Raw genomic sequence first — 8328 nt, 5'->3', positions numbered from 1 at the left:
CTTAACGGAAAAATAAACACATTACTTCAACTCCAAGCACTACAAGACGTACATCCTTGCATTGTGGTGGAGGAAAAAAATATTGTCAGTTTGATACATGCTGCCTTTAAACAGCACTGGCAAACATGTCAATTGCAATCATTTTTACGGAATCTTTTCCCTTATGGCTCTCATCACAGAAGGGACAGCAAATAGAAGAAGAGTATTTTCATGAACACAGATTGTGTAATACCAGACATATGGAGATTCAGGACTCAGGTTTACATTACCCCAAGAGGGGAATGGTGATAGTGTTGGGGAGAGTAGTACGATTAACCTGAAAATGTAAAATCACTGTTAGAAAAATAGAGAAATGATACACATAAAACTGCTCAAGCCATGCATACATAAATTCTGAATAAGTAAACAAGTGGCTTATAGGATATCCAGCTTGTTTTCAGCATCCATTTTTTAACAAACTGTAAACAGCTAGCAAGAAACAATGATGGAACAGCATTTAATGAATAAAGTAATTAATAAACATACATTCTAAGTGTCCTTTGAGGGCTGCCCTAAAAAGTATGGTTATAACATAATTAAAACACTAAAGAAAGTCAATACCCCAGTGTGAAATCATTGACATCATTAACAAGATGAATGGAAATCATTTTATTTTACTTTCATGTTCGAAAAAAAATCCTGGGGTTTTCCTTTAGTTGCTGCTTATCTGTATTAAATCCCCGAGGCTTAATTGTTCCTTGTATTTGTTGCTAAAGTTGGTCTTCAAGGAGAGTTTTGATAACACTCAACAGATACAACACACAATCAGATACTATAGCAAGGGAAATGTGAAAATTAAATTTTACATAATGTGGAATTCTCAGAGTCAAGTACAAGTACCCCAAGGGGGTGTGGTGGGGTGCCCTGTCCTGGATGTGTCCCCTCCCCCTTCAGCCTTGCGCCCTGTGTTGCTGGGTTGGCTCCGGCTCGCCATGACCCTGCTTGGGAGAAGTGGTTGTTGCCGTTGGTTGGTTGGAAGTACAAGTATCCTAGTGGTCCTGGAATGGGCACCAGACAATGGTGACTCTGCATCAGGCAAGCAGTTATTGATAATGGACAACTGAATAAATATATGTTTAAAAATAGGGATAGAGAACATTCTCTTGTGGTTCAGGCTTCCAAGGACAAAATACTTCTAAAGCAGGTTAACCAAAAACAAACTCAAAATCTGAGTCAATAATCTACTGCAAACAAGGAGCAATGCTTTTTCCCAGTTTCAGATCAGCTGCCTTATTTAAGTACTAACTGTCTCCTTCTTTGAAAGCAGCTGGTCGTCATACATAAATATATACACAAGAGAAGTGACCTAAACCTTACGACGTACCGCTACGTGACTTTACCTATCCTGGGCTGCCCAGAAGTGTTCAAGGGCCCTAGGCTGTATGTTTCTTGCTCTGTCTCAGCTCTGGGATGCTGCATCAGATCAGTTACAGTATGTGCATTGTATGGCAGCACATCTGGTGTTTCAGGTGCCAATCAGGCTTTTATTAATTAAATTCATTAAAACTTGCAAGTGCCTGGCCCTCGAGGACTACATTTGCACACCCCTGTCCTATTCTTCATATATGCTTTGTTGTACGTGTTAACTCGCGAGCACCCATCAGCACAGAGACAACTTAGCTCTCAAACCGCATTCAGAGTTCAGTATGCAAATCAGACAGAAACAAATCTCCTGTCCCAGCTGGACCAGTCATCCTAAAGTACTTAACATTCTTTTCCCCTCCCTCTTCGTTCTTTGATGTTCTTTAAATGAGCCTTCAAACTCCACTGTTCTCACAATTCAATTTTACCAGGCCATTATCTGAGATATAATGTGGAGGTTAAATATATCAGGGCAGTCATTATGTGAAAATAATTAGCAGTAATGAATAATGCACTAATTCCACTGATGAGATATGGTTATCCAAGTAATGAAGTGTTCGGCGGCCCTGACAAATGAAATTAAAATATTTAAACACTGTTTTATGATATTGCCATGCTCATATAATTTCCTTCACCTACAATGAGCCTCTGCGGTTATCGCCGTTGCTCTGACAGTTCCAGTACATGAAATAATGCAGGTTAATGGTACAGCAATTAGTCATCTGCAACAATCTAGCACATGACGAATGCTACAGTCTCTGGAGGTCTACGCTCAGATGGAGCTTTTCATAGTGTTAATACAGCGTTCAGATATTATACGTTAGTGGTTCACTGATATACTAATGTATGCAGCATATATAAAGACCTTGTATATTCTGTGTTTTTAAAGGGGAAACCCTTACACTGGAAACTTCAGCCAAAGATGAAGTTTTCGATGAAACTTGCATCTAGGAAACAAAATCAGACAGACAAGATTGTCATTGTTAAATTCCACAGTGGAACAGAATTTACGAAGACTACTTTTGCACTAAGGTAGGTATGGCCTTTTCCAAAGCTATGTCAGACAAGGCCAGGTAGGTCAGATAGGTGTAGGTGAAATAAAGATCGTAATCCTGTTTTTGGGACAGATGTAGCAGTGCGCTCAATAGCTGTTATAAATTATATATTGAAACTGTAAATTATGTATAATTGACAAGGAAAAGGATGATTATTCACCTTTTCAGTGTTCATTACTCCCATCTTGTAATGGAAAGGAAATGGGTAAAATGAATAAATTCAGATTAATCAAATCGTGCTTCATAATTCTTTTGGAATTATATATATGCTTTCTTGTACGTATCTCCCAAATGTATCCTTGCCCTTGTTAAAATCAAACTATACCTATTCCTTGACAACAGAGTGCTTCTTAATGAATCTGAGGTCTTAAAATAATTTCCTAGTAAATTGCATCAATAGAATCAATAAGATCAGCATTACAAGTCCAGTCTCATCAGTTAGACATCAGTGATAGCTTGATGGTCGTGTTGTGAGCTGCCAGACCATAGTATTGGGGGTGACTGGAAAAGAAAAAGAAGCATTAAAAGGCAACAGACAATTTTATTGAGAATTAATTTTTTCCCCTCATTTGTCTAGATATTTCTGTAGTGCAGTCAGCGTAAAGCATTAAGGTGTTATTCATGTTTCCACAGAAAAGGTTAAACAATACTGTGACTAAGTTTAAGATAAAAATTAAAATTGGAATTATATATTTTGTAATAGTCATTGCCTTTTTTAATTTTCATATAAAATTATCTCATATTTCTCAGACAAAATGTTCATGGGTACAGAAATTAATACTGATCTTAGAATGCAAGGGAAAACTAAATAAAGCAAATCCGTGCCAGTAAGATTAATTTATATTTTAAAGCAGCCAAAAGCAGGTATACATTTTTTTTTTAAAGCAGACAAAACTAAATGAATGAAGTCTGCAATCAACATATAAAATGGCAAGTGCGTGAAAGAGCGTAGCTTTACCCAGTCCTCAGAAATAATGGAGGTATTAAAAGGGAATTTATGCTTAATGCAAAAGTTATAGCAATGCAAAAAATGCCTTAAATATAGTAATGTTAATAATACATGTTTTAATTAAAGGCTAGAGGTGTATCTAGAAGAAAAGATTGAGACTCCACCACAATCTTAGCCAGCACTATGATTTATGGGCAGTAAATATGCAAAGCATCAGGCCCGTGAGGCAATGGAAGAATGAAGCTGGAATGCATCCTATGGTCTGGGCCACGAAATCCATCCGAGGAGCCAAAGAAATCGTAAAGCTGACGTGAATGACAGACAAGGCAGTGAAAATCACAGTGAAATGTCTTTCCCTCACATTAATGTCAGTTGTTGGTTTCTGAATATGCATTTTTCTGCTGCTTCTTGTTAAGTCATAGTTATACAAATGGACTTTTGAAACAATGTCCTGTGCTGCTAACGTTGAGCCCATCATCAGACATCCGATAGGAAAAGGACAATTTCATCATTTTTAGGCATTACTTTTAGCGCTGATGTCTGCTGTTACTTTTATGCTGTTGCTATATGTGGCACTTTTTTCCTTAAGAAAAAAATAAAAATGGATAATTTTATCATTTGAGTATTTCATGTCCTGTGAATGCCCATTTGATTTTTTTCTTCATTTTAAATGTATATACAGGACTGCAATTGTGTGTAATTGCATGAATGTGTCCTGAACAATACAGAGAAATACAAACATGAATAAAATTGCAATAATAATAATAATAATAATAATAATAATTTCTTCCATTCACTGATCCCACCAGTGATTCAGAGCCATGGCAAGAAGTACAAGGTGAGTACATCATGGGGCACACGTGGAACAGCTTGCCAGTCCATCAAAGGTCATACACACAAATACACATTTATGCACTCTGATATTCACCTGAATTGTCTTTGGATGATTAGACAAAAAATTAGCATGAACATGAGGGAACATGGGGAGAACACGCACACCAATTCCTACCATACCATAGATGGTACGAATTGCATTAAGCAACTCTTGAGAAATAAAGCCACACAATTCCTCCATCACGTACATAAAAATAGCGCATAAATCAGTAAAATGTATCAGCGTGTAATCTAATCCTACTGGAAATTAAGATCTTTATTGTGTTCGGTGTTGCGGAACTCAAAAATTTCTCGTGTTGATATTTGGTTGATGGTGAGAACTGACCCCGTGCAGAGGTCCAAAGTAATACGTTGTGCTCTGCAATGATAAACTAATGCAATTACCAGGGAGGTCCTCGAGTCAGCTAATTTAGAGATAGCCGCAGAGGGCTGCAGGCCGGGGTTACGGGGCCGGCCCCCTCCCTTGCGTCTCTTTATTAGAGCCCTGGGATCCCAGGAAACGGTAGATTAGGATTGATCTCTCTGGATGTAGCTGTGGAGGCCTTTCCTTTCGAGCCAAAAGTGCTTATCAAGCGTGAGGAAGGACTAGTGAACGCTCACTAACAGCCCCATCCCCACAGAGCAGCCTGGCGGCAGATATTAATGAACAAATACCGGGCTGCTATTTGACAACAGGAGGCAAGTGCAGGAAATGCACACACTGCTAGAATCATTGCCAAGAGATAAAAATGTTTGTATTTATTTGCTCACTTACATACTTGCCTATTTGTCAACTGATTTATATATCTAGTCATTTAAGTAGTGCCTGAACTTCAGCTGCAGTTATTTGTGATATAATAAATATCTGATAACCTCAAATACAAGATTAAATAGGCATATGATATACAAGCATAATATGCACTTTTTTTTTTTTTTTTTTTTTTTTTTACAATTTGCTCACAGATGCTCAGCTTACTGCACACTACGACATCATTAAAATGCCATATTTAACCTTTATTACATGTTGTCAGGTCCATTTTGCCACTTCTCGCTGTCGACCCTGCTTGAAACTCAGCAGGCAAAGCCGGAGAGGGATGGCGATAAACAGATAATCCGCAAGGTGTGTTTTCACATTACCGTGACTGGCGTGAGGGTCTCTGGGATGGGCTTGGTGATGAGGACAGATTTCAGTTCATCTCACAGTCCTGCAGTGTTGGGCTTCCGCGAACACATCAAGCACACGAACCCTCGCCGCTTATTCACGAATGCCTTGAAACGGCTCCAAAACGTGGTGCCGGACCGAACGTGGTAAACTGATCCGAATGATACCTTCATTCAAAATTCATTATGGCAGCAAGTGAAAATAACATAAGGAAGAAGAGTTCACTGTTTGCTATATGTGTGTGAAGTTTACTTTAAATTTACAATGATTTCTGTATGGAGAGTTTAAAACTGAGCAGTCATAGACAAAACACACAGTAAATGTTATTTAGAAGCTGAACATACAGTATAAAGTGGAGCCCCTGAGAAGGAGGTGATGGGTCTGGAACAGATTTTGTGTCACTGCACCCTCTACTGTTTAGTAAACCAATACATGTCACTGACAATGAAAATGTACTTTTAAATACTTTTTTTTTGTTGTTTTTACACAAAGATCAAACCCATTTAATATAACATTTTAGTGAAAATATATTAATAACAAACAGGTCAGTAAATTAGAAAATTACCAATTTTTGGTTCTTACCCAATTTAAATTATGGCTTTGTAGTTATATGTGTTATTAGCCTCAATTTAGTGCAGGCATATACTGTATTGTTCTGAGGAAGGACCTGGCAAACCACCTCTGTTCCTCCCTTGACTTGCCTTGAAAACCACGCGAGTGGATGCTATGGGCCCCGTTTGACTCGGCACCTTACGTACATGTATGCACTGTTTTGATTGTTACGGTGATGATGCATGTTAAATTTGATGTATAATGAAATAGATTCAAATACCTTTTAATGTGCGTTCGCAAAAATGGGCAATAACTTGAGTTGTTGGTTACTGTATAAGTAACCAAGTCGTTTTCATTTAGCGCACACTTTTATCCAAATCAAAATATTCATAATCACTCAGTTAATAAGGATAACCTCACCCTCTTACACTGAGTCCAACAAGAAAATAATAACTTTGAACATACATCAAATTGTAAATAAATTAATTCAGTTTGTCACACTACAACTGAAAAAAAAAAGTTAAAGAAAATACAAAATTAGACAATAAAATAAAAATATCCATTAAAACATAAATTCTTCGCATTTACATTTGTGTTCATGAGGTATATAAAAAAATTAAAAACTCAGTTTTAAATGTTGTTTTATGTGTACATAATTGGCCCGAAAGAAAGAAAGAAAGAAAGAAAGAAAGAAAGAAAGAAAGAAAGAAAAGAAAGACTGATTATACATGACCATCACAAATATTGTAATCTGGGTAATACATTCGTAATTGTATTATTACGAAATGTACATTCATAATACAATGCCTAAACTGGTTTAAAAAATGTATAAATTTGCACTTGGGGCAGCAGTGATTTGGTGTACAGTGAGCTCCTCTCATGCTTTCAGAGCTTTGGGACCAAGTAGATGGTCAGCGCTGTTTCTGTGGGAATAACTCACTGCTCATGAGTTTGTGTCCTTTTCCTTCCCTCTTATCACATGTGGTCAAAGTGGTCACTCTAAATGACCCACTGTGTGTGTGTGTGTGTGTGTGTGTGTGTGTGTGTCTGTGTCTTGTGATGGACGGCTTTCCTGTCCAGGGTGTTCACCTCCCAGTGCCCTTTGCTTTGGGTCCCTGACTACAGTCCTGTCCAGATAACCAGTCTGAGGAAATTAATTTTGCACTTACAGCGAGAAACAGAAAATATTTATTATGGCTCAAGACAGAAAATGCCAAGTAGTATTATGAGTAAAAACCAGAGGTGTGAAACTAGATTTATGAAGACAAATCATCCAGCATAAAAAAGACCAAAGTCCCTCTCTGATATATGGATTTAATTTTGTTTGGCCACCGAGTTGTGCAGAATTTGTTGTGCAGAGGAGAAACGTGGTACAAATTATAGGGCATTAAAGTGCAAAGAACAAGCATCTCTGTTAGTAACACAAATTACATGTGGCTAGATTGATAGTTCTGAGGGAAAAAATAGTAAAAATATTATAAATGTGTGTCATATATGTCAAAAGTGGCCTACAGTCAGCCATCTGCGTATGGATCAGACGAGCGCTGTAAAATGTTTACAATGCATTTCAGGGACCCAAAGCATCTTGGTCTTCCATATGAGTCGGAATAATTAGTCTACTTTTGAAATCAACTCTTGCATATTCAATTGGAATAGAGATCAAACCTGACTGCTCTGAACTGGCAGGGTGGAATTCTTCACATGCTGAATCTCATCTAATTTTGATTTATGGTTTTGTGTCAAATTAAGCTTGATTCGGGGCTGGGAGGTTTTGTTTTTAAAAGATGTCGGGGATAAACACTAAATTAATCATGTGTCTGTAGAACTTTCTGGGGACTGAAATTTGCTTATGGAAGCCCATGATCACATAAAATATTAAAGAGGATTCCTTGGAAGCGGCAGGAGGTTAAGACACAGTGAGCAAAGAAGTGTCATTCTGAAATACATGGAAACTGCATAAACAAAACTTGTCCAGTTACGCACAGTACTGGAAAAGAAAAGGCCACAGCAGTTTTCTTAATACAATATATAAATGAGCAGATACATAAACACTACTGTACTACTAAAATAATAATAATAATAATCTCCAATTTCATGGACTATCTAAACAAAATATAAATACTATATTACATTCAAAATATAAAGTGTCTAAATGTGGAATCTGTAAATCATTCTATTCTACAATGAAACTGATTGTATATACTGGATATATATATATATATATATATATATATGAACAATGAGCAAATGCAAAGTTTCATTTTTGTTCTATAACTGCATTTTTTTTTAAATATTTTTCTATTATCACTTCACCTACAGTCAAAACAGAAAATTGA

The sequence above is a fragment of the Scleropages formosus genome, chromosome 14, assembly GCF_900964775.1.
Source record: "Scleropages formosus chromosome 14, fSclFor1.1, whole genome shotgun sequence".
NCBI classification, from domain to species: Eukaryota; Metazoa; Chordata; class Actinopteri; order Osteoglossiformes; family Osteoglossidae; genus Scleropages; species Scleropages formosus.
Note: the sequence above shows the minus strand (reverse complement) of the source record.